We start from the raw sequence: 27352 nt of genomic DNA, 5'->3' as shown, positions 1-27352 counted from the left end.
CTGCCCACAGGCATTTTAATCTGTTTTGGACTAACTCGCTTGGTCTGCACCATTTAGTGTGTGTGTGTGCGAGCGAGAGCGACTCGGTCACAAAGATAATAGATTTTTCAAAGCCACTTTTGTACTATAGTTGTAGGCTACTCTTACTGATGTCACTTGTGTCCTGTGATAATAACGATGACAACAGGTTTGCGTGCATTTTGTTTTCTGTAATCTGCTATGTCCAATTTCATGGAAATGAAGGTTATAATCAGACAGCATGACCATTATGTAAAGAAGCAACGGTCTAAAACAACCAGTTGTTGAACTTAGTTACCAGGGTAAGCTGTCAAACTGGAAGGTTGTGTGTGATTACAGAGAGATGGTTTGCTGCGTATGTTGTCAACTTACTTGTGGCCTCTGGTTGTTTTTGAGTGATGTGGTATTTTTCTATGCACACTCACAGGACTCTACACTCTCACACACTGACACTCCAACATGCACACACATTTATACTGGCTACACACACTCACAGGACTCTACACTCCAACATGCACACACATTTATACTGGCTACACACACTCGCATACAATCATCATTTACACTGCTGCTACTTCCCCACACTACACCACCGCCACCAGCCTATATTGTTGACAACAGGCAGGATGTGGCCATGGACTGCTTACACCAAATCCTGACTGCCGCCAGCATGACACATCAGGAACCGGGATTTGTCAAGGCAATGTTTTTCCACTCCTTAATTTGTCCGGTGTTGGTGATTGCGTGCCCACTGGAGCTGCTTCTTGATTTTATCTGATAGGAGTGGAACCCGGTGTGGGGTCGGTCTTTGTCATGGATGGGCTATTGCAGCAGACAACGAGTTGTGCGTTCCGAGATGCCGTTCTGCACACCACTGTTATACTGCACCTTTATTTCCCTGTGTTATATAGTAAGCTACGGCAACGTGACTCACTGTCTGTAGGAGCTAACCATTTTCCTGGACAGGTGCTGTACCTAATTAACTGGCACCTGAGTGGGGCTTCTTTCTAGTGTTATTTTTGTGTTTTTATTCTACCTTGTTATTTTTAGTACTACATTGATATTGCAAGAATGGCATTTCAATGTACTTAACTTGATGTGGTGATCTGAGTCCATATGCCTGAACTTGTGCCCCCCTACACACGCAGACCACATCCCCACACACACACCACACCCCCACACACCACACTTACAGGCGATGGATACCTCTCTCCATAGTGGAGGAGAGATGTAGCAGAACAGTCATTCATCTCTTTTCCAGATCTGAGGGTGAGAGAGGCTCCTCAGAGACTTGCACCCACACATTTCTGGAGTTCTGCAGTACTGAACATGCATGCTGAAGCTATGGTACCCTACACATGCACACAACAGCATATTGACTGCTGTGAGCACGTATTCATGTCTATATTGGTACGTTGGTTCTGGTAACCATCGATATTTGTGAAGAGTAGGATGGCAATCCAAGTGCATTGTTCATCTTTCTGGTCCTAGATATTCTAAAATGAGACCAATTACATATCTATTCACATTTGTATTCCGATAATTGTGTATAAGTCAGTCGGCAGGCTCTTTGATGTTAATCTTGATGTGCGGCATGTTCACCCCCCCCCCCCAAATCAGCATGAGTCTGATCTAAAGGAGGAGAGGGCAGGAAAGCACAGTTAGACTGGAGTGGAGAGATGGATACAGGGAAATGGACTGAGACAAAGCGTGGGGGTGGAGGGAGAAGGGGGTGGAGGGAGAAGGGGGTGGAGGGAGAAGGGGGTGGAGGGAGAAGGGGGTGGAGGGAGAAGGGGGTGGAGGGAGAAGGGGGTGGAGGGGGAGGGGGATGGAGGGATGGGGGGAGACGGGGATGGAGGGAGACGGGGATGGAGGGAGAAGGGGATGGGGGGGAGACGGTGATCAATAAAAGAGGGGGAGACTGATGGAATGCGGCGACATGGGAGTAAGATTGGGGAAAAAATGGATCTGGCAGTGAGAGAGAATTCTTTAAAAAGTCTCCGATTGCAAGGGAACACTTAAACAACACAATGTAACTCCAAGTCAATGATGGGGCAAACAATTATTTAGTCAGCCACCAATGGTGCAACTTCTCCCACTTAAAAAGATGAGAGGCCTGTAATTTTCATCATAGGTACACTTCAACTATGACAGACAAAATGAGAAGGAAAAATCCAGAAAATCACATTGTAGGATTTTTTATGAATTTATTTGCAAATTATGGTGGAAAATAAGTATTTGGTCACCTACAAACAAGCAAGATTTCTGGCTCTCACAGACCTGTAACTTCTTCTTTAAGAGGCTCCTCTGTCCTCCACTCGTTACCTGTATTATTGGCACCTGTTTGAACTTGTTATCAGTATAAAAGACCTGGCTACAACCTCAAACAGTCGCACTCCAAACTCCACTATGGCCAAGACCAAAGAGCTGTCAAAGGACACCAGAAACAAAATTGTAGACCTGCACCAGGCTGGGAAGACTGAATCTGCAATAGGTAAGCAGCTTGGTTTGAAGAAATCAACTGGGAGCAATTATTAGGAAATGGAAGACATACAAGGCCACTGATAATCTCCCTCGATCTGGGGCTCCACGCAAGATCTCACCCCGTGGGGTCAAAATGAACGGTGAGCAAAAATCCCAGAACCACACCGGGTGACCTAGTGAATGACCTGCAGAGAGCTGGTACCAAAGTAACAAAAGCCTACCATCAGTAACACACTACGCCGCCAGGGACTCAAATCCTGCAGTGCCAGACGTGTCCCCCTGCTTAAGCCAGTACATGTTCAGGCCCGTCTGAAGTTTGCTAGAGAGCATTTGGATGATCCAGAAGAAGATTGGGAGAATGTCATATGGTCAGATGAAACCAAAATATTACTTTTTGGTAAAAACTCAACTCGTCGTGTTTGGAGGACAAAGAATGCTGAGTTGCATCCAAAGAACACCATACCTACTGTGAAGCATGGGGGTGGAAACATCATGCTTTGGGGCTGTTTTTCTGCAAAGGGACGAGGATGACTGATCCGTGTAAAGGAAAGAATGAATCGGGCCATGTATCGTGAGATTTTGAGTGAAACGTGGATGAAATGTGGCTGGGTCTTTCAGCATGACAATGATCCCAAACACACCGCCCGGGCAACGAAGGAGTGGCTTCGTAAGAAGCATTTCAAGGTCCTGGAGTGGCCTAGCCAGTCTCTAGATCTCAACCCCATAGAAAATCTTTGGAGGGAGTAGAAAGTCTGTGTTGCCCAGCAACCGCCCCAAAACATCACTGCTCTAGAGGAGATCTGCATGGAGGAATGGGCCAAAATACCAGTAACAGTGTGTGACAACCTTGTGAAGACTTACAGAAAACGTTTGACCTCTGTCATTGCCAACAAAGGGTATATAACAAAGTATTGAGAAACTTTTGTTATTGACCAAATGCTTATTTTCCACCATAATTTGCTAATAAATTAATTACAAATCCTACAATGTGATTTTCTGGATTTTTTCTCTCACATTTTGTACCTATGCTGAAAATTCCAGGCATCATCTTTTTAAGTGTGAGAACTTGCACAATTGGTGGCTCTCTAAATACTTTTTTGCCCCACTGTACATGTAGGTAGAGTTATTAAAGTGACTGCAAAGATGATAACAACAGAGTAGCAGCAGTGTAAAAGGGGCAATGCAAATAATCTGGGTGGCCATTTGATTAGATGTTCAGCGGATGGTCAGGCTCACCGTAGTCTTGTAGGTCAAGAGGTTGCTGTGTCATGTCACTAAATCATGCCCCAGGAAGTCTTCCCTCCAGTATGTCAATGAGACCTCGCCCCTCACCCCAGCTGCCACTTCTCCCACTCCTTTTTAGTCATCTGTTGTTTTATGGTCTGTTCTATATGGCATGCAAAGCGTTGTACCTGTTGCCTGGGTCAGACACAGGACAGTGTCTCGAGGCTCCTATTCACAGATGGACAGAGAATTCTCACCCTGCCTCACATAAATCACAACATCAAACAATGAGGCTACTCCGATCAGAATTGGATCAGTGTTCTCCGGATCCAATGTGTTGCACACTGTCCTCCCAGTCTCTGCAGAGCGCATCAGAGTATAATTATTGTAGGCCTATGTAGACGGGCACGAGTGGTCTTTCAATCACACAGTCGTGAAATGTGTTTGAGGTCAAAGCGACCCTAGCCTTACGTGCACAGTTGTAGGTCATTTTTGGTCAGCAATGAGAAAATCATGGTGTGCACCATGGGGGAGATTTGCACAGCAAGTAAAATAATAACCAGCCAAACTACACTATGTTATGAATTTGCTATCTTGCTAGTTCATTATTTAGCTATGTCTTAATGGCATTGTCATGTCCCATGTCCTAAAATAACTTTCCGCCGACACTTGTGTAGAACTGAAAATGGCTGACACGCAGTTGATACTGGTGCACAGTTGATGAAACTAATGCTGCATATTCCCGGTTGTAAAACTGTCTCTCAGATTCTCAAAATTGGTTAGGATTCTCCTCTATTCCATCCTGGCCAAGTAAAAAAATATATTCTTAGAGTAGCCTAATTGACAAACTCATGCTTTCAAGCTCGCCCATGAACACAGAATATTTTAACCTTACAAATAAATAAACATCTTACTTAGCTACCTTAGCCATTTGATACTTGATTCATTTAATGAAGGAATTATTTGAAAAAGATAACAGTATTTGGTTGTTGTTGGAACCCCTTGCCAACAGCCAATGAAATTGCAGGGCGCCAAATACAAATCAACAGAAATCAAATTTCTCAGACATACAAGTATTAGGCACCATTTTAAAGACACTGTTCTTGGATTAATCAGAATTGTGTCTGATTTCAAAAATGCTTTACAGCGAAAGCTCCACAAACGATTGTTAGGTCACCACCAAGTCACAGAAAAACTCAGCCATTTTTCCAGCCAAAGAGAGGAGTCACAAAGCACAAATGGAGATAAAATGAATCACTAACCTTTGATGATCTTTATCAGATGACACTCATAGGACTTCATGTATTGTGTGTTCTATTCGGTAAAGTTCATATTTATATAAAAAAAATCTAATTTTACATTGGCGTGTTACGGTCAGTAGTTCCGAAACATGCAGTGATTTTGCAGAGAGCCACATGAATTTACAGAAATACTCATTATATATTTTGATAAATACATGTGTTATACATGGAAATATAGATAAACTTCTCCTTAATGCAACCGCTGTGTCAGAAAAAAAACTTTACGAAAAAAGCATCATCTGAGTACGGTGCTCAGAGCCCAAACCAGCCAAAATAAATATCCGCCATGTTGCGCAGTCAACATTAGTCAGAAATGGCATTATAAATATTCACTTACCTTTGATCTTCATCAGAATGCACTCCCAGGAATCCCAGTTCAACAGTAAATGTTTGATTTGTTCCGTAAAGTCCATCAGTTATGTCCAAATAGCTTATTTTGTTAGGGCATTTGGTAAACAAATCCAAATGCGCGTTCAGGTCCAGCCGAACATCGTTCAAAAAGTTATATTACAGGTCGTAGAAACTTGTCAAACTAAGTATAGAATCAACCTTTAGGGTGTTTTTATCATAAATGTTAAATAATTTTCCAGCCGGAGAATTCCATTGTCTGTAGAAAAGCAATGGAACGAGAGCTACCTCATGTGAAATGCGCATGACTGAGAACGAGGCTGCTGCCAGACCCCTTAGTCAAACAGTTCTCATCCGGCCCCCCTTCACAGTAGAAGCCTTTCTAAAGACGGTTGACATCTATTGGAAGCCTTAGGAAGTGCAAAATGACCCATATCCTACAGTGTATTCGTTAGGGGCTGAGTTCAAAAACTACAAATGTCCGATTTCCCACTTCCTGTTTGGATTTTTTTCTCAGGTTTTTGCCTGCCATATGAGTTATGTTATACACAGACATCATTCAAACAGTTTTAGAAACTTCAGAGTGTTTTCTATCCAATACTAATAATACTATGCATATATTAGCATCTGGGACTGAGTAGGAGGCAGTTTACTCTGGCACGCTATTCATCCCCCTATTCCAAAGAAGTTAATGGTAAATAGCTGTGCTGCTGTAAGGGTCTATGCCTCCTTAAAGACTACCCCCACCATCATGGCTGCCTTGGGTTCGTTGATCCTCCTGTTAGGCTAAGCAGCAGTAGCCTCAGTCTAGGCCTTCCCAGCAGGTGTGACTTGACTGTGGTCCCTGCACAGCAAGTCTGGTCGACCGGAACACGACTGTGACTGAACACTTGCTTCCCAAATCTCCCCCTGAGCACCGGAGTGCGCTGAACAATACACAAGTCCTTTGGTGTTCAGTCAATCACCCGCCAATCAAGACTAGTAGTGCTGTGCTGGAGAAAGTTTTCTTTTGGACCTGACTGAGTCTTAAGAGTCAACACACAGGTGGACACACAAGCTCTGGTTTCACCAGTTCTCTCGCATTGTAAGCTGCTGTTAGTTTCTCAGTTCCAGCATGAATAACAGAATTGTCTTGTGTGTTCTTTAGGGCTGACCTCAATTAGTCGACTGGTCGATTGCGTTTAAAAAAAATGTAGCATTGTCAAATATGAAAAATGTTTAGCACACGAGATGCATTCATGCCCTTCTGAGTGGACTAATCCATTGTGCAGGCCGCAGGTATGGCTCACCAGTAGTACATTTATCATTAATTCCTATCAAGCGGCAATATCTCATCTACAACGCTTGTTTGGTTACAGTAATTTGTTTGCATTGAATTGTATTATTGTTGCAGTCTTACCATTGTCATTGTAGGAGTGGACACGTTGTTTGCAGAACGCACAACCTAGGCTTCACTTGCGAGAAAGTTTTGGTTTATTTCGATCCATTTGTTTGGAGCGCTCCTGTCTATCTTGAGTAAGGACATGCACCTGATTATGCATATAGAAGTAGGACTAGTCCATCTGGCCTGCGTGCATATGTAGGCCTATAATATGACCATTTGGGGATGTGATACTAGTTCTGAGTGTCTTAACTGGCCATCACTGTGGAGCTTCTCAGTTTTATTTTTTTCTTCATCTCATACAGCAAGCTAACAAAGTCTGTTTTTGCATCCATTTGAGAAGGACAATAGTTCCTCAACATAGCCTTTTGGATTACCGGAATGAAAGGGGAAAACATGTAATGCTCTGATCTGGTGGAAATGTCATAAAATTGGCCTACCTGATTTACTACTTATCCCTTGTGCAAAATTGATACAATGATTAAAGTTCCTGGCAGCCAGTGATTTATAGGATAATTGTTTTCATCAGGATATTTTCTACCTATGGGCTGCAATGGATTTTTGTTGTTTTTACTGCAATGTTTTTATTTATGTAGGCTATTTTTACATATTGGCAATAAAAGTTACAATTCTAAAATAGAATTTTGATTAACCACATTACATTGATTTTTACTTTATTATAAATTAAACTGTTCCATGAAAATGTACATATGAAAATCATAACTGGCATGCAGATCAGAAGAAATGGTAGGAGAACTCAGCACTCCAAATAGGAAAGGTTGCCGACCTCTGGTGTAGCCTAACTTCGGGAGCATAATATCAGAATCTGCCAAGGCCAGCAGGAGGGTCAGGAACAGGTTTGTTTTATTCTGGTTAGGCTATATTGATCTCTGGCTCCATCTTTAGTAATCTGTCTTCAGTTTTAATTGCAATTCTTAAAGCATCAGACAACACAGGGCCAAGTGTTCCTCTAACACCAACTCTGGACGCCTGCTTTGTTCCTGGTTCCTGCCACGCTGCACAATCTAATGTATCTTTTTGATCTCAGCAGTTGGTCCTATCTGTGGAATCTTTTTTTCTGTATAACTATCTCTATTGTTTTAGTTGGGAACTGACTTGTATTTACATAGATATTTTAAAGTAACTATGCTTGCTCTGGCCTAGAGTTGTGCTACTTGCAGTGACGGACCATATGTTTTATCCTTGGAGGTCGGTGTTTGCACATGTTTTTTGCCTGTTGATTCGTGTGCATTTGCCTGTTTTATCTGTGATATAAGCATGTGTGTCATAGATGTATGTCAATCATGGCAGGGCCCTGTTATGAATAGAGCTCACATCCCTGTCAACATCACCCAGCTCTCCAGACTGGCTTGAGATTAGATGAGTGACAGCGGTCTGTCCATCCCTAACGGGGTCATCGCTCTTGGGAGGTTCATCTCTCCCTGGTGGGTTTTTGACGAGCACAGTGACGCAGGATGAGCCAGGGACAGGGGGCAGGATGGTATGATCCACACTAACAAGCTACTAATTGGTTGTTAATGTGACAGAGTGGGGTTTGAGTCACAAGGCTATTTTAGCCCACTGATCTAAGGCCTAGACATTTGAAAACGTAAGTCTATTGAAATCTACTTACACAAAAAGGATTAGCGTCTACCAGGCTTGGGATTTAAATTTAGACTGACCATAATTTCTTCAATCAGTGATTGGCCTCCATTGGGTAGACTTGCCCATTCGGCTAAGCTTTGAACCCACTCATCATCACCAGTCTCTAAGGCCTTGTGGAGTCAGTTGAGAATCAACTGACTGCTCCAAATAAGTTGAGAAATTCTTGACAAAAGGTAAAGGTATACTGCACTTGCATCCTTACTGTAGTTCTGTCTCTGAGGATATTTTTTAAACCAAGCACACTGCTATCCCAGAGGTTCAGGGGTTCAAATATCTGGTTTCTCATGTTAACAACAATCTCTTAATATTTCATTACTTAATTATTCCTGTAATCAGTCATCGGCCTATTAACGTGCTGTCTGCCAAGGTGGACAAATAGTGGTTGGAGCAGAACCTCATAGGGATGATTTGCGTTCTTATTTTAGAGCCCCTGCTGCAGGCTCATGCTGTAATGGCTGGCGGGCTGGCTGGGTATTTTGGGAGCTAATTTATTGCATCTCTCTCAAGGGGGTGGTGGGGGGAAGGAGGGAGTGGGGTGTAAGATATGCATCCAGGGCTCCTTCCCGACTGGTGATTCATCTCCATGCTACATCGGCATGACGTGCCGTTTTTTATTTCACAATTTAATTTGTGTGAAGATGACGCTATTCAGCCGGCACTCGTATACAAGTAAAGTCTATGGGGGAGAAACTCACCCTGAGTGTTTTGTGGAGAGAGAGAGAGAAAAGAGCACCGGGTTGGAGGGAGATGAAGAGAGGTCTGTTTTATATCCCCAGTGGCTCATACCGATAAATGGCTGGCCCCAGTCTTCCCACTGACGCACAAATGTCACATCATAAAAAACAGTACGCACTCTTCCAGTGTCTCTCTCTCACCCCCTGCCTTGCAAAGCACTCAATTATACCATGGGGTTTTCCTCCACCACCACCTCGTCCTATCAAGCGGCAAAACTGTGTTCCTAAGTGCATTTGAGCTAAATTGAAGCGGCCTCAATCACAGAGCTGCTATGATTTATTTTCTTTAATTCGAGACGCGATAAAACTGCAAGGTGAGGTCTGTCATTACCTTACCATTACATGCTGTTGGTTAGGGATGTGGCGAGTGGTGTTTTGGATAACTAATTGTCATGCAAAACGGCCACGATTGTCATAATTGTCATTTTGGTTTAATTGTTATTTGTATTGTACTGCATTATAATGCTACGACATACGTAATGGTTTAGCTATGACATATCTAATGGTTTAGCTACGACATACAGTTGAAGATTAAGTTTACATACACCTTACATACATTTAAGCTCAGTTTTTCACAATTCCTGACATTTAATCCTAGTAAAAATTCCCTGCCTTAGGTCAATTAGGATCACCACTTTATTTTAAGAATGTGAAATGTTAGAATAATAGTAGAGAGAAGGATTTATTTCAGCTTTTATTTCTTTCATCACATTCCTAGTGGGTCAGAAGTTTACATACACTCAATTAGTATTTGGTAGCATTGCCTTTTTTAAATTGTCAAAGGTTTCGGGTAGCCTTCCACAAGCTTTCCACAATGAGTTGGGTGAATGTTGGCCCATTCCTCCTGACACAGCCGGTGTAACTGAGTCAGGTTTGTAGGCCTCCTTACTCACACACACTTTTTCAGTTCTGCCCACAAATTTTCTATAGGACGGATGTCAGGGCTTTGTGATGGCCACTCCAATACCTTGACTTTGTTGTCCTTAAGCCATTTTGCCACAAGTTTGGAAGTATGCTCGGGGTCATTGTCCATTTGGAAGACCCATTTGCGACCAAGCTTTAACTTCCTGACTGATGTGGATATATTGAAGAAACATCGGACAATTTTCCGTCCTCATGATGCCATCTATTTTTTTGAAGTGCACCAGTCCCTCCTGCAGCAAAGCACCCCCACAACATGATTCTGCCACCCTCGTGCTTCACGGTTGGGATGGTGTTCTTTGGTTTGCAAGCCTCCCCCTTTTTCCTCCAAACATAATGATGGTCATTATGGCCAAACAGTTCTATTTTTGTTTCATCAGACCAGAGGACATTTCTCCAAAAGGTACGGTCTTTGTCCCCATGTGCAGTTGCAAACCGTAGTCTGGCTTTTTTAAATGGCGGTTTTGGAGCAGTGACATCTTCCTTGCTGAGCGGCCTTTCAGGTTATGTCTATCGGATACGTTTTACTGTGGATATAGATACCTTTGTACATGTTTCCTCCAGAATCTTTACAAGGTCCTTTGCTGTTGTTCTGGGATTGATTTGCACTTTTCGCACCAAAGTACGTTCATCTCTAGAAGACGATGCGTCTCCTTCCTGAGCAGTATGACGGCTGTGTGGTCCCATGGTGTTTAGTCTTGCGTACTATTGTTTGCACAGATGAACATGGTACCTTCAGGCATTTGGTTCATCCTTGGGAGCAATTTCCAGACTTGTGGAGGTCTACAATCTTTTTATTACTGGCCCAACACTAACCCCGTGTGCTCGTAAAATGATTACCAACCTTATACACTTCATGTAAAAATAAGAAACTGCTATTGGGTAAACTATAGCTACTTGAAAATACATTTCAAAATAAAATGTATGAAGAGTGTTATGATATTTCTTTTAGTTCACGGTTTTGCCCATAATTGCGGGCAAAGGCAGCCCCCTTGTGGAATCAAAAAAAGCAGCTTCCTATAGTTCTCTCTGTTTTGCCCAGTTGGCACATGTGAGCTTGATGCACCCCAAGTCAAAGCATCATTGGCTTGTTGTAGTGCAAACCTGCTGTTCTTTTGTGTACCAGTCACTCAGGGACTTATCTAAAGATAATGACTTCCTTGTTTTAGTGTAGAGTGAAACCAGTACCCAAACTAACAAGGAGGAATCTGACCTTTTTTCCACTTTGTGTTTCGCTATGACCTTAGTGTCATTCTCCTTTCGATGCCCATTCAACTCTCATACCGGTCTGTCCACACAAAACGAGTGTTTTGAATGCTGGAGTCAGGGTAACCTCGGTGTGTGTGTGTGTGTGTGTGTGTGTGTGTGGTGCCGGGGGGAAGAATGGAACTACAAAGACCCATTCTGAAGAAGATTCAGTTAGTGAATGAGGGAGAAGTGGAGGGAACAGGTGGTGAATTGTGAAGAAAGAGCAATAAGAGACATCAGTCTCAACTCTAGCCATTCCAACCTGCTGCCTATCTATCACATCACTATGTGTGTGTTTTTGTTTGTGGGCCTGATGAGCTGGGAGAGATGTCTCCTCTAATCAGTAGATTATTCATGATGATGCTGGACTGGAGGCCTGAGGGAAGGGCACTGTAATCTGCCCAACACTTCCACTTTGCCGTTTTCCCATATGATGCAAAGTGCCCTCTATAGGTTAAAATCCCTTATCATATGCACTATAGTCTGCCCTGCTATGGAAACATTTGCATGTATTGATCTCGGATGAAGATTAAGATTCCTAAAAGGTTGTTGCTTTTTTTTCTTTCTTAAATCCATTTTCTGCTCATTGATGTTGAGCATCCATTGGATTATTCTCCACAGGAAACTGAGAACAACACTATCTCTTGGAGCACACTGGAACTCTTTTCAAGATACAGTGGGCCAAAAAAGTATTTAGTCAGTCACCAATTGTGCAAGTTCTCCCACTTAAAAAAAGATGAGAGGCCTGTCATTTTCATCATAGGTACACTTAAACTATGCCCGACAAAATGAGGGGGGAAAAAATCCAGAAAATCACATTGTAGGATTTTTGATGAATTTATTTGCAAATTATGGTGGAAAATAAGTATTTGGTCAATAACAAAAGTTTATCTCAAGAATTTGTTATATACCCTTTGTTGGCAATGACAGAGGTCAAATGTTTTCTGTAAGTCTTCACAAGGTTTTCACACACTGTTGCTGGTATTTTGGCCCATTCCTCCATGCAGATCTCCTCTAGAGCAGTGATGTTTTGGGGCTGATGCTGGGCAACAGACTTTCAACTTCCTCCAAAGATTTTCTATGGGGTCGAGATCTGGAGACTGGCTAGGCCACTCCAGGACCTTGAAATGCTTCTTACAAAGCCACTCCTTCGTTGCCCGGGCGGTGTTGGGATCATTGTCATGCTGAAAGACCCAGCCACGTTTCATCTTCAATGCCCTTGCTGATGGAAGGAGGTTTTCACTCAAAATCTCACGATACATGGCCCCATTCATTCTTTCCTTTACACAGATCAGTCGTCCTGGTCCCTTTGCAGAAAAACAGCCCCAAAGCATGATGTTTCCACCCCCATGCTTCACAGTAGGTATGGTGTTCTTTGGATGCAACTCAGCATTCTTTGTCCTCCAAACACGACGAGTTGAGTTTTTACCAAAAAGTAATATTCTGGTTTCATCTGACCATATGACATTCTCCCAATCTTCTTCTGGATCATCCAAATGCTCTCTAGCAAACTTCAGACGGGCCTGAACATGTACTGGCTTAAGCAGGGGGACACGTCTGGCACTGCAGGATTTGAGTCCCTGGCGGCGTAGTGTGTTACTGATGGTAGGCTTTTGTTACTTTGGTCCCAGCTCTCTGCAGGTCATTCACTAGGTCCCCCCGTGTGGTTCTGGGATTTTTGCTCACCGTTCTTGTGATCATTTTGACCCCACGGGGTGAGATCTTGCGTGGAGCCCCAGATCGAGGGAGATTGGTCTTGTATGTCTTCCATTTCCTAATAATTGCTCCCACAGTTGATTTCTTCAAACCAAGCTGCTTACCTATTGTAGATTCAGTCTTCCCAGCCTGGTGCAGGTCTACAATTTTGTTTCTGGTGTCCTTTGACAGCTCTTTGGTCTTTGCCATAGTGGAGTTTGGAGTGTGACTGTTTGAGGTTGTGGACAGGTGTCTTTTATACTGATAACAAGTTCAAACAGGTGCCATTAATACAGGTAACAAGTGGAGGACAGAGGAGCCTCTTAAAGAAGAAGTTACAGGTCTATGAGACCCAGAAATCTTGCTTGTTTGTAGGTGACCACACACTTATTTTCCATCATAATTTGCAAATAAATTCATTAAAAATCCTACAATGTGATTTTCTGTATTTTTTTTCTTCTCATTTTGTCTGTCATAGTTTAAGTGTACCTATGATGAAAATTGCAGGCCTCATCTTTTTAAGTGAGAGAACTTGCACAATTGGTGGCTGACTAAATACTTTTTGCTCCACTGTACCTTTTTGTGTAGTGAAAAGGATGCTGCAGCTATTCAGCTGTGCTGTCTGACTTTACAGTGCCTTGCGAAAGTATTCGGCCCCCTTGAACTTTGACCTTTTGCCACATTTCAGGCTTCAAACATAAAGATATAAAACTATTTTTTTGTGAAGAATCAACAACAAGTGGGACACAATCATGAAGTGGAATGACATTTATTGGATATTTCAAACTTTTTTAACAAATCAAAAACTGGAAAATTGGGCAGCCCCCTTATTCAGCCCCCTTAAGTTAATACTTTGTAGCGCCACCTTTTGCTGCGATTACAGCTGTAAGTCGCTTGGGGTATGTCTCTATCAGTTTTAAACATTGAGAGACTGAATTTTTTTCCCATTCCTCCTTGCAAAACAGCTCGAGCTCAGTGAGGTTGGATGGAGAGCATTTGTGAACAGCAGTTTTCAGTTCTTTCCACAGATTCTCGATTGGATTCAGGTCTGGACTTTGACTTGGCCATTCTAACACCTGGATATGTTTATTTTTGAACCATTCCATTGTAGATTTTGCTTTATGTTTTGGATCATTGTCTTGTTGGAAGACAAATCTCCGTCCCAGTCTCAGGTCTTTTGCAGACTCCATCAGGTTTTCTTCCAGAATGGTCCTGTATTTGGCTCCATCCATCTTCCCATCAATTTTAACCATCTTCCCTGTCCCTGCTGAAGAAAAGCAGGCCCAAACCATGATGCTGCCACCACCATGTTTGACAGTGGGGATGGTGTGTTCAGGGTGATGAGCTGTGTTGCTTTTACGCCAAACATAACGTTTTGCATTGTTGCCAAAAAGTTCAATTTTGGTTTCATCTGACCAGAGCACCTTCTTCCACATGTTTGGTGTGTCTCCCAGGTGGCTTGTGGCAAACTTTAAACAACACTTTTTATGGATATCTTTAAGAAATGGCTTTCTTCTTGCCACTCTTCCATAAAGGCCAGATTTGTGCAATATACGACTGATTGTTGTCCTATGGACAGAGTCTCCCACCTCAGCTGTAGATCTCTGCAGTTCATCCAGAGTGATCATGGGCCTCTTGGCCGCATCTCTGATCAGTCTTCTCCTTGTATGAGCTGAAAGTTTAGAGGGACGGCCAGGTCTTGGTAGATTTGCAGTGGTCTGATACTCCTTCCATTTCAATATTATCGCTTGCACAGTGCTCCTTGGGATGTTTAAAGCTTGGGAAATATTTTTGTATCCAAATCCGGCTTTAAACGTCTTCACAACAGTATCTCGGACCTGCCTGGTGTGTTCCTTGTTCTTCATGATGCTCTCTGCGCTTTTAACGGACCTCTGAGACTATCACAGTGCAGGTGCATTTATACGGAGACTTGATTACACACAGGTGGATTGTATTTATCATCATTAGTCATTTAGGTCAACATTGGATCATTCAGAGATCCTCACTGAACTTCTGGAGAGAGTTTGCTGCACTGAAAGTAAAGGGGCTGAATAATTATGCACGCCCAATTTTTCAGTTTTTGATTTGTTAACAAAGTTTGAAATATCCAATAAATGTCGTTCCACTTCATGATTGTGTCCCACTTGTTGTTGATTCTTCACAAAAAAATACAGTTTTATATCTTTATGTTTGAAGCCTGAAATGTGGCAAAAGGTCGCAAAGTTCAAGGGGGCCAAATACTTTTGCAAGGCACTGTATACGCAGAGGCTTGTTAACAATCTTCCTTTTACAGTCTATGGAACTGCAGCTTTTCAGCAGCAGCCAATAGACATCACACCCTGCCCCTTCTCCCACTGCTTTCACTGAAGTTTTTATTTTGCGCCTTAGCTACCAAACGGTCTTCTCTCCAATCCTCATTTAGCTTAATTGCTGCTGAGCCCCGGCCTAGCAAGATAGACAGGGAGATTGTGAGGGAGAGGTGAAGGTAGCTATAATGAGAAAGGCGTGATGTATTAATCAGGCCTGACGTCTCTCATCCCCTCTAATCTCATCAAGTGGTAGAGAGCTCCCAGTTCCACCCAGCAACATCTGTGGACTCAAAATTATCCACCTGTTAACCAGGTTTCCACCTCGTGAAACCGGAGGCTGCAGCACTTTACACAGCAGATGGATGTGGACTTGGCTGGGTAGTCTCGTCTCCAGTGGTTCACCAGGTGGTTGAGGATTGAAGTTACTGCTGGTTTGGTGTTATTTTGGAGTTAAGTGTGTGTTTTGGGTCTAGTTTGGTGGAAGCAACAGGGGCACCGTGAGAATAGGTTTGTTTTCTGGATAGTGTGTGTGTGTGTGGAGGCTGGGAATTATTCCGTGCACGAGAGACCTTGTAGTCACATTGTGATTAGAGGCTGTTTTCCTTAGGCTGAGAAATGTACTACAGTGACGCAGCCAACGGAGTCGTTTCATCAATTCCGCCCCGGCCTAATGGCCAATTTAGCCATCAAACGACAGGCGGTGCAGCACTACACGCCTGGTTAATGTTTGAAGAGGTGGCGCCTGAACATTTGATGAACATTAAGATTGCAATGCCCCATATGGTTCTCTCTCTCTATACCTCCCTCCTCCTTCGCTGTCCTTTCTCTCTGACTTACCTTCCCTCTGGTTGATTGGTATTGAGCTATTCCCACTTGGTACAGAATGTCTCCCTGTGTAATGTCACCTGCGTGCCTCGTGTCTGCTGTAGGCAGGTCCACATTGGTTATGTAATGATTAGAGCCTTCAGTCCTGTGATCTTGGCTAAGGTTTGAGGGAATGTCCCGTGCTGAAGCCTATTAAAGTAGCTGTACTGCACATCCAGGTTACTAAAGTTCCTTGCCCTCAACTTTACTAGGTCACTGTTTGACTCTGAATTCCCCTACACTAAACTTTAGTACACTTACAGTTGAGTGTCCTTTCACCTCCCAAGGCGCCTGCCTCATTCCATGTCACTGTCTAGGCCGGTGTCCTGTCTTATTCTACTGGTTGTCTCATGGGGCTCACGAGTGGCGCAGAATCTCAGTGTAGAGACGTCACTACAATCCCTGGTTCGAATCCAGGCTCTATCACATCTGGCCGTAATTGGAAGTCCCATAAGGCGGCGCACAATTGGATCAGCGTCGTCTGATTTTGGCCAGGGTAGGCCATCATTGTAAATAAGAATTTGTTCTCAAGTGACTTGCCTAGTTATATAAATGTTAAATAAAGTTTAAAACATCTGATCCTCTCCTCCAATCCATTTTAAAGAGAGAGGTGAGGAAACACGGACTAAAGAAGCAAGGATTCGACCGCTAGTAATGTTTCCAGACAGGGTCTAATATGTACTGTCCTGATTCTACCTGCTGTCTCGCTGGCCCCCTTCTGTTTCTCCTCAGGAAGTAGGCAGGCCACAGTAATTGGTGATTGACCTGTGACCTTTGGACTTGGTGATTTGGTTGTTCGCTGTGGACTACAGATCTCAGATGAATTAACAGGTGAACTCACATACAACCAGCAGAACACTAGTCTACTAATAATTTGTTCCTTACAGTTGATGGACCCAATTCAACTCCTTCATTGGACATTGACTGCATTCCAGAACCATTCAAAGTGTAAAACGGGCACAAAACAAGAGTGGACTTTGATTACGCATACTATAAAAACACTACACCTTCCAACAAAAGCAGCAGAGATGAGGTGCTGTCGTTTTATTCAGAGATACTAATAAAAGATCCTGTACATGTCATGATGCCAAATGGTGCCGAGTGCTTTTGATTGTTCATTCCTATTGATGGATTCACCCATGTGTTATTTAATAGATTGTTCCCATTTCTATGACCCAGGGGCCATGGTGAGGAACCTGATCAGAACTGTTTGGGCTTACTTAACTGCTGGCCCACGTAACCAGAGCCTTCAGCCTGGGTACTTATTAATATTTGAACAGGGTCCAGCCCAATCAGCTGAAATGCTCTGTAAACATGGAGAGACCGATTTGGGTTTTAACCTACTAGTATCACAGTGACAATACAGTGAGCGCTAGGCTGTCGCTATCCGTCATCACCCCATTATGAATTACATTCTAGAGCATTATTTATCAATGTACCCCAAGCCCTTTATAAAGTGTATAGGAGGTTCTGGCTTCATACACTAGTTCGACCCACGTGGAGCATCAACATGCCACAGTCGGTTCCCAAGCGCTACCCAAACCTGTTTTTCTGGGCTTTTTTGTTGTTGCCTGTATGGTGATGTGATGACAAGTATCATTGTCTATAATTTATCCATTGATTTGCTTAACTGTTGGCTGATAGGAGGGATTTTATGAGAGGAGTTGTGAAAGAGTCATCAACAAATATTTTATTTGTCACATGCGCCGAATACAACCGGTACCGTGAAATGCTTACTTACAAGCTCTTAACCAACCATGCAGTTCTAGAAATGGAGTTAAGAAAATATTTACTAAATAAACACAATTTTAAAAGTAAAATAACAATAACGAGGCCATATAAAGTACCAGTAAAAAGTTGACACACCCACTCATTCCAGGGTTTTCTTTGTTTTTACTATTATATACGTTGTAGAGTAGTAGTGAAGGCATCAAAACTATGAAATAACACACTTTTCATGTAGTAACCAAAAAAGTGTTAAACAAATCCAAATATATTCGAGATTCTTCAAAGTAGCCACCCTTTGCCTTGATGACCCCGAGTTACCTCTGCTGCAGAGGACAAGTTCATTAGAGTTACCATCCCCAGAAATTGCAGCCCAATTAAATGCTTCACATAGTTGAAGTAACAGACACACCTCAACATCAACTGTTCAGAGGAGAATGCGTGAATCAGGCCTTCATGGTCGAAAGGCTGCAAAGAAACTACTACTAAAGGACACCAATAAGAGGAGACTTGCTTGGGCGAAGAAACTCGAGCAATGAACAATAGACCGGTGGAAGTCTGTCCTTTGGTCTGATATTTTTGGTTCCAACCACGGTGTCTTTGAGACGCAAAGTAGGTGAACAGATGATCTTCACGTGTGGTTCTCACCGTGAAGTATGGAGGAGGATGTGTGGGGTGCTTTGCTGGTGACACTGTCTGATTTATTTAATCGGCATGGCTGCCACAGCATTCTGCAGCGATAGGCCAGTCCAAATAGGTGAAAACCAGATGGTATCATTTGTTTTTCAACAGGACAATGATTTAACACACCTCCAGGCTGTGTAAGGGTTATTTCACCAAGAAGGAGAGTGATGGAGTGCTACATCAGATGACCTGGCCTCCACAATCACCCGACCTCAACCCAATTGAGATGGTTTGGGAGGAGTTGGACCGCAGAGTGAAGGTAAAGCAGACAACAAGTGCTCAGCATATGTGGGAACTCATTCAAGAGCATTCCAGGTGAAGCTGGTTGAGAGAATGCTAAGAGTGTGCACAGCTCTCAAGGCAAAGGGTGGCTACTTTGAATAATCTAAAATCCAAAATGAAGTTTGATTTGTTTAACAATTTGTTTGGTTACTACATGATTCCATATGTTTCATAGATTGAATGTCTTCACAATTATTCTACAATGTAGAAAATAGTCAAAATAAATAAAAACCCTTGAATGAGTAGGTGTGTCTGAACTTTTGACTAGTACTATATGTCCTGCCCTGCTCACCTTGACTAACCTTCATGAATAGCTCCTGTCAGAATGTGTCTTGTGTGTGGTTGTGAGTGTGTGTACTCAACCCAGTGGATTATGCCTCCAGAATACACCTTGTGCTTACAGTAAAACGACTCCTGCCAAGTCTGACTGGACTTTGAACGAGTGGCTTTGTCTGTATTGGGGCCAGATCTCAACTTCATTATCTGGATCCAACTAGTGGCAATGCACGTACTGGCCCCCAGAGCAGTGCTAAGGTATGATGCCAGCTATTCTGTTATTCAGCTCTATACTGGCCATTCTGCTCTTGGCTGGGTGCATATCTGGAGGAGCTGGATTACTGAAGCAGTGGGTTAGGGGGTGATATTGTGCTCTTCAGTCTCCTTTGTGTATGAGACGGGAATTGATTTGGACAAATGGCTGCTCATTTACCAACCCTGGCTGGCCAACCCCCTTTGATCTTTGTTGTAAAGTGATTCATCTTCACTGTCTGTCGGTCTGTTTTTAAGAGGAGATAAAAGTAGCACTACTCTTTCAAGATGGCTGTTTGTGATGCGGTGTTGTGAAGGAGATACTCTTTTATAGCTAGCATCCTGCAAGTTTTTTATGTGGTATGTGCACGCACAGTCTGATCTGTAATCTATTTCTACCATTCCTCTTCCTCTGTTGCTCTTTGACTGCTTTCTCTTTCATCTCCCAACCTTTTCCCCCTCCCCCCACTCTGCCTTCCTTGTCTTTAGCCATCCCTTTTTCTTCTCCTTACTCTCTGATCTCTCGCATGATTGCCTTTTCTACTCGCTTCCTGGTGATGGAGTGAATGGAACCTCCAGTAGTAAAACTTATCTCTTTTGTTTCACTCCACCTCCAAATTTCTCTCCCTCTTTCTCTTAATCTTAATTTCTCTTAATCATGCTGCCTTCTCTGTAAGGGACTGTGCTTTTGACAGTTGTGAAGCAAAGGTTGTAGCTAGCTAGTTGACTGACGTGAGGGTTGAAATTGACCGGAATGTAAAAACAGTGGCAGTGGCGTTGAAAGGGTTTCCAGACTGTCCTCGGTGCTGTGCTCGGTGCTGTGCTCGGTGCTGTGCTCGGTGCTGTCCTGTTCTGCTCAGACGAGGGGAGGTCTTCTGTCTAACACAGAGGTCATACACACACAGAGCTGCTGTCACTCAACAGGAGCCTACGTCAAAACAAAGCAGAAACAACAGGTTATAGTGTCCTAATGTGCGCTCTCTTACGCAAAACTTTTTTTATACAGAATGCATTCCAATGTATTAGCAGGTGGTCGTAGAATCTCTGTGTGTGTGTGTGTGTGGTATAGAGACTTGACTGGACTCTACAGCTTGTGATTTAAGCCACTCCAGATTGAGGAAAGGGCATGGTGAGAGGAATGCCGCTCTGAAGTGTGGGTAGGAGCAGATATGGTGGGAAGGCTTTCTTGTCTCTCAAGGGAGAAACATGAGAGGGAAAGGGGGATGGATAGGCACTGAGAAGGCTAGAGAAGAGGCGGGCATGGTTGCAAAGCTGAACAGTGAGAAGGTTAGGTGGGAGAGGGCTGACATGTTGATATGAACAAGTATGTCATGTTCTCTCCATACTTGTAAGGTTATGTGTCTGTGAGAGGAGGAGTAACATGATACAGCTCTCCCACCATCATTGAGCCCTCCCTCTTTCTCCCTTAGTTTCCCTCTATTCAGTCTCTCCTACTGAAGGAACACTACAGAGCATTCTCTCTTTCCCTCACTCCTAATGAGGCTGCCTCCGCAGCAACCAGCAAAGTACAGTCCAGCCAAGGTTGCTTTCCGCTCTGAGTTCTGAAAGGTTTGGTCAGTGGCATGTCCACAGAACCTTTACCCAAAAACAACCGCTCTGATTCTCTACTCTCTATTCACTTCTCATTTTTCGTCGTCCTCAGGACTGGCTTATTGCATCAGTCACTTAGTCAGTGAGGGACTGTTTACCAGTCTCTTTGTTCTCTTTCCTGCTCCTTTGCTTTGTTCCATCGCTCCACTTGAAGCACAGAGCGAAAGAGAGACTGGGGTGTTTTCTAATAGTTGGGAGAGACTTTCTGTGGCCTTATGCTTAGCCACCTCCCTCGCTCATTCCCCCCCTTTCTCCTTGCAGTGGCTGTTTTCCTGTCGTAGCTGGGAACTGACTGAGGCAAGACTGTTTTCCTGTTGTGGCGTCACTTACTGACATTTCTATTCTATTTCTCGCTTTCTGTATTTCTCTCTCGATCCACTATTCTGGCCACAGTTGGACAAGGCTTTTAGGATTTCCTCTCTCCTCTAGTGTTTGCGTACACATTGCCTTGAGTCGTGAGAAATCTAATTGCTGACACCAGCTTGACCTTGGATATCGCATGGTAAGAAGTTCCTCTCATTCTGTTTCTTTCTCCATGTTGGCGCTCGCTCTCCTTGTCTTTCTCTGTCTCGCTTTGTCTCTAGCTCTCTGTGTGTGGCACAGTTGTGTTCAAGCAAGGTTGTGCTAGCATGTTATAGGGACTCAGTATGGGAAATATAAATTGAAGGGAGCTGTGTGGTACTCTAGCATTCCACAGCTGTTTGGCACACACAGAGCAAGAGAAGCCATTTCCTGTAGGTTTGGGGTTACACAAGTCTGGAGAGTCACTGTCTTTTCTGTCCTGTGAGATGACGTGCGCTGCTTTTTTAACAGTAAGCAGTAAAGCACAGTCATTATCAGGATGTTATGTCTTGAAGTATTGGATTTCCCCTTGGCTCTCTAACTGTAACAGTATCTTATGGTTTGTTGTCGTACTTGCACTATGGTAGTGGAATATTATTCAGTCTCACAGTAAATCCCTCGGTGTTGTATTTTTAAGTTCCTGTTAGAGCAAGTCATATTTGTGTTAGGTCGAGTGTGTACGACTAGTGATGTGCTCACCCTATCACTAACGCAGTTCGTTCACACCTCGGTGTGTGTCCACTAGTCCTTGCTCAGATGGACTGGATCACTAAAATAGGTCAAACTCTGCCCACCTTTTGTGTGACATTGGAGTTATCATCAGAATCTCACATTAATAAGTGTAACCCCTCATCTTCCAATATGCCCACATATCACAGGTGTTTTCCCCTCTGCTCAATAGTCATTTCTTGAGAGGTTTTTCTCCAGTGGAGTTGTATTGATCCCTGGCCAGCCAATGGCCCACGACACAGACAACAACACAATACAATGGGAAACCATTTACTCTTGAGTTAGGACTGTGTGACGGTTATCTGCTGCTCCACAAAGCACATGAGATTGAGGGGATGAACAGGGGAGGGAGGGAGGCACAACAATCTTGGCGCCAAGGGATAGCACGTGGCTGAGATAAAGGCGTGCTAAGGGGACAGATATGATAGGATGTATGGGAACAAAGGGTTGCTAGTAAAGACATGCACGGTTTTAAAATCCACTTAGAATCAGATAATCTGCTATTTATTAGCTCTATAACTCAGATGGTGTGCATGTGGAAAACTGCATGTCTGCATGTATCGGTTCAAAGCTGCTGTCACCCGTTTGATCTTGTCTGCTATAATGCGCCTGCAAGGCATGTATGAGTCTCTGTGTGGCCTTGTATTGTCCTGCCAGTCTCTGTATTTGCTATGCTAACAACGACACTGCCAACGCCAGCCAGCTCTTCTCACCTATACTAACAGAGGAGAGGTGTACCAGAATAACTAGTGATGTTCATATTCCTCTGATTTCTCTACTTTGCTCATCATCCCTGCCTCCTGTACCCATCTCTTCCCCCTTCCTGTAATCTCCCTCTCGCCTCTGTTCATCACTCCAGATTTCTGAGGACCTATGCCAAATCCTTTCAGTCTCCTGAGGGGGAATAGGTTTTGTTGTGTTCGCTTCACAACTGTCTTGGTGTGCCTGGACCATGTTAGTTAATTTGTTGGTGATGTGGACACCAAGGAACTTGAAGCTCTCAACCAGCTCCACTACAGCCACGTCGATGAGAATGGTGGCGTGCTTGGTCCTCTTTTTCCTGTAGTCCACAATCATCTCCTTTGTCTTGATCATGTTGAGGGAGAGGTTGTTATCCTGGCACCATGCAGCCAGGTCTCAGCCTATGGGGAGGAGGTCAGTGTCGTCGTTGTCGGTGAGTGAACAGGGAGTACAGGAGGGGACTGAGCACGCACCCCTGAGGAGCCCCTGTGAGGATCCCTGGGAGGATCAGCGTGGCAGATGTGTTGTTACCTACCCTTATCACCTGGGGGGCGGCCTGTTGGGATGTCCAGGATCCAGTTGCAGAGGGAGGCGTTTAGCCCCAGAGTCCTTAGCTTATTGATGAGCTTTGACGCCACTATGGTGTTGACCGCTGAGCTAAGGTCAATGAATAGCATTCTCATTGAGGGGTTCCATTTGTCTAGGTGGGAAAGGGCAGTGTGGATTGCAATAGAGAGTTCATGATCTGTTAGGGCGGTATGTAAATTGGAGTGGGTCTAGGGTTTCTGGAATAATGGTGACATGAGCCATGACCAGCCTTTCAAAGCACTTCATGGCTACAGACGTGAGTGCTACGGTTCAGTAGTCATTTAGGCAGGTTACCTTAGTGTTCTTGGGCACAGGGACTATGGCGGTCTCCTTAAAACATGTTGGTGTTATAGACTTGGACAGGGAGAGGTTTAAAATGTCAGTGAAGATGTTTGCCAGTTGGTCACCGCATGCTCACAGTACACATCCTGGTAATCAGTCTGGCCTTGGGAATGTTGACCTGTTTACAGGTCTTACTCATATCGGCTTCAGAGAACGTGATCACACAGTCTTCTGGAACAGCTGGTGCTCTCATGCACGTTTCAGTGTTATTTGCCTCGAAGCGAACATAGAAGTAGTTTAGCTCATCTGATAGGCTCGTGTCACTGGGCAGTTCTCGGCTGTGCTTCCCTTTTGTAGTCTGTAATGGTTTGCAAGCCCTTCCACGTCCGACGAGCGCCAGAGCTGGTGTAGTACGATTCGATCTTAGTCCTATATTGATGCTATGCCCGTTTGATCAGAGGGCATAGCAAGATTTCTCATTAGCTTCCAGGTTAGAGTCCCACTCCTTGAAAGCGGCAGCTCTAGCCTTTAGCTCAGTGCAGGTGTTGCCTGTAATCCATGGCTTCTGGTTGGGGTATGTACGTACGGTCACTGTGGGGATGACGTCATCAATGCACTTATTGATGAAGCCAAACACTGATGTGGTGTACTCTTCAATGACATCAAAGAAATCCTGGGAGATATTCCAGTCTGTGCTAGCAAAACAGACCTGTAGCTTTTCATCTGACCACTTTTCTTATTAAGTCACTGGTGCTTCCTGCTTTTAATTTTTTGCTTGTATGTTGGAATTAGGTTAGATTTATGGTCAGATTTGCCAAATAGGGGATGAGGGAGCTGTATGTGTTGTATGCGTCTCTGTGTGGAGTAAAGGTGGTCCAGTGATTGAAAAAATAATAATTTTATATAAATTTTTTAAAATTTTTTTTAGTTGCACATCTTAACATGCTGATAGAAATTTGGTAAGATGGATTTATGTTTCCCTGTAAGTCCTCGGCTACTAAGAGCGCCTCTGGGTGAGCGTTTTCTTGTTGGCTTATAGTGGAATACAGCTCATTCAGTGCGGTCTTAGTGCCAGCATCAGTTTGTGGTGGTATGTAGACAGTTACGAAAAATGCGGATAAACTCTCTAGGTAGATAGTGTGGTCTACAGCTTATCCTTAAATACTCTTCCTTAGGTGAGCAAAACTTTGAGACTTTCTTAGATATCGTGCACCATTTGTTATTTACAAAAATACATATTCTGCTGCCCTTTGTCTTACCAGACGCCTCTTCTGTCCTGCCGATACAGTGTATAACCAGCCATCTGTATGTTGATATGTCGTCGTTCAGCCAGGACCCCGTGAAGTATAAGTTATTCGTTTGGAATGTCCCGTTGGTAGTTTAATCTTCCGCGTAGGTCATCGATTTTATTTTCAAAAGATTGCACGTTTGCTAGCAGAATGGAAGGAAGTGGGGGTTTATTCAATCGCCTACAAATTCTCAGAAGGCAGCCCGCCCTCTGTCCCCCTTTTCTCCTCCTCCTCATGCAAATGGCGGGATCTGGGCCTGTTCCCAGGAAAGCAGTATATCATTGACGTTGTGTTGCTCATCGGACTCTGCCAGTCCATGGTGAATAATTGCAGTTTGGATGTCCAGAAGTTATTTTCGGTTATAAGAGACGGTAGCAGCAACATTATGTACAAAATAAGTTACAAAATATGTTAGAAGCAACGCAAAAAAACACAATTTTTTTCTACATGTAGAATCACACAAAAATATTGGCAGTCAGACGCCCACCGGTGGGTGGTCCCTAAAACTAATGTTGAACGAACGGCAAATGAGCGGCAGATTGACATTTGTTGTAGTGGGTGCGCTCTTACACTCTCACACCCATCTCCTCCCTTGCACCCATCTCCTATCCCCCACAGCTCAAACTATTTTTTTTATTTTTTTATTTCACCTTTATTTAACTAGGTAGGCTAGTTGAGAACAAGTTCTCATTTGCAACTGCGATCTGGCCAAGATAAAGCATAGCAGTGTGAACAGACAACACAGAGTTACACATGGAGTAAACAATTAACAAGTCAATAACACAGTAGAAAAAAAAGGGGAGTCTATATACATTGTGTGCAAAAGGCATGAGGAGGTAGGCGAATAATTACAATTTTGCAGATTAACACTGGAGTGATAAATGATCAGATGGACATGTACAGGTAGAGATATTGGTGTGCAAAAGAGCAGAAAAGTAAATAAAAACAGTATGGGGATGAGGTAGGTGAAAATGGGTGGGCTATTTACCAATAGACTATGTACAGCTGCAGCGATCGGTTAGCTGCTCAGATAGCATATTGAAGAGGACAGAGGCCCAGATTAGTATAAAACACCAGATGGTTTGGTGTGTGTGCCTTCACACACTGGCCACAGGGGTCAAGAGAACACTCATACAACACGCATACAGAGAGACATTACTTCATTCACAGGATGGAGAGACCGACACACACCAGCAGCACATAGGCTCAGAAGTGTGTGCACGCGCGTTGCTAATGCTATTGACATGTGACTGCAGACATCTTGGTAATGAAGTTGAGATCAGCAGGAGAGAATGTCACTCCTTTTCCACACTGTGTTGTCTGCCTTGATGTTTCTCCCCCCAGGGGTCATAAGATGACGAGTAGCTTCCCTCAGACGAGACAAGCCACTTAACCCGTCTTTAGCACTTTATCTCCGGCAGCAAGTGTCTGCATGTCATACAACACAGTGTGATCAGTGAGTCTCAGTGGGCCTCATTGCGTTATGCGATGTGGTAAATAGGACCCTTCATTCCAGCACAAATGGCACCATGAGTCATTTATAAACTTATAAATGAATTAATATGTAATCAAATCACATTTTATTGGTCACATACATGTGTTTAGCAGATGTTATTGCGGATGTGGTGAAATGCTTGTGTTTCTGGTGCCAACAGTGCAGTAATATCTCACAAGTATTGTCTAACAATTTCACAATGTACACAAATCTAATGTAAATGGAAGACGTAGCTTTAATTTGTATAGAGAGAGACAGTGCAATGCAAATGAGGGTTGAAACACACTGGCACATGTGTATTGCTTTGCACAGACAGTAGTTTCAGTGTGTGTTATGTGGTTATTAAATCTGGACCTGGCTTGCCTCCTCTGCCTCGCCTCCTCTGCCTCGCCTCCTCTGCCTCGCCTCCTCTGCCTCGCCTCCTCTGCCTCGCCTCCTCTGCCTCGCCTCCTCTGCCTCCTCTGCCTCGCCTCCTCTGCCTCGCCTCCTCTGCCTCGCCTCCTCTGCCTCGCCTCCTCTGCCTCGCCTCCTCTGCCTCGCCTCCTCTGCCTCGCCTCCTCTGCCTCGCCTCCTCTGCCTCGCCTCCTCTGCCTCGCCTCCTCTGCCTCGCCTCCTCTGCCTCGCCTCCTCTGCCTCGCCTCCTCTGCCTCCCCCTGGTGTTTGGGTTGAATGTGACTGCTTCCCACCATTGTGTCCCAGCAGCAGCTCAGCTCTCTCAGGGAGTTGCAGGTTGCCAGTTAAGTGTTCTCTCTCTCCCTGTTCTCTATAAGTGGAGTGGGTCTCTTTCCTCAAACAGGGAGGGAGTATTTGAAACGGGACATTTTGCAACAGGTGGAAACAGATGGAAGTCGGTGGGTTTTTGGG

The 27352-nt window shown here is 43.9% G+C and overlaps 1 protein-coding gene across 2 annotated transcripts in view; it reads left to right on the top strand.

Annotated features, from left to right (window-relative positions):
• The window catches only part of LOC109881221 (SPRY domain-containing SOCS box protein 4-like), a 50021-nt gene that overhangs the window by 10382 nt on the left and 12287 nt on the right, over nucleotides 1-27352 (top strand). The window contains exon 1 of one of the 2 annotated variants that reach the window (XM_020473371.2): nucleotides 20915-21524. The exons of the other annotated variant lie outside the window; for it this stretch is intronic. The gene's annotated coding sequence lies outside the window, so the exon portion shown is untranslated. Of the gene's footprint in view, nucleotides 1-20914; nucleotides 21525-27352 lie in introns of those variants that run through there. 2 annotated transcript variants of the gene reach the window in all.

This window comes from Oncorhynchus kisutch, linkage group LG15 (assembly GCF_002021735.2).
Source record: "Oncorhynchus kisutch isolate 150728-3 linkage group LG15, Okis_V2, whole genome shotgun sequence".
Classification (NCBI taxonomy): domain Eukaryota; kingdom Metazoa; phylum Chordata; class Actinopteri; order Salmoniformes; family Salmonidae; genus Oncorhynchus; species Oncorhynchus kisutch.
This window is presented reverse-complemented; position numbering and strand designations above follow the sequence as displayed.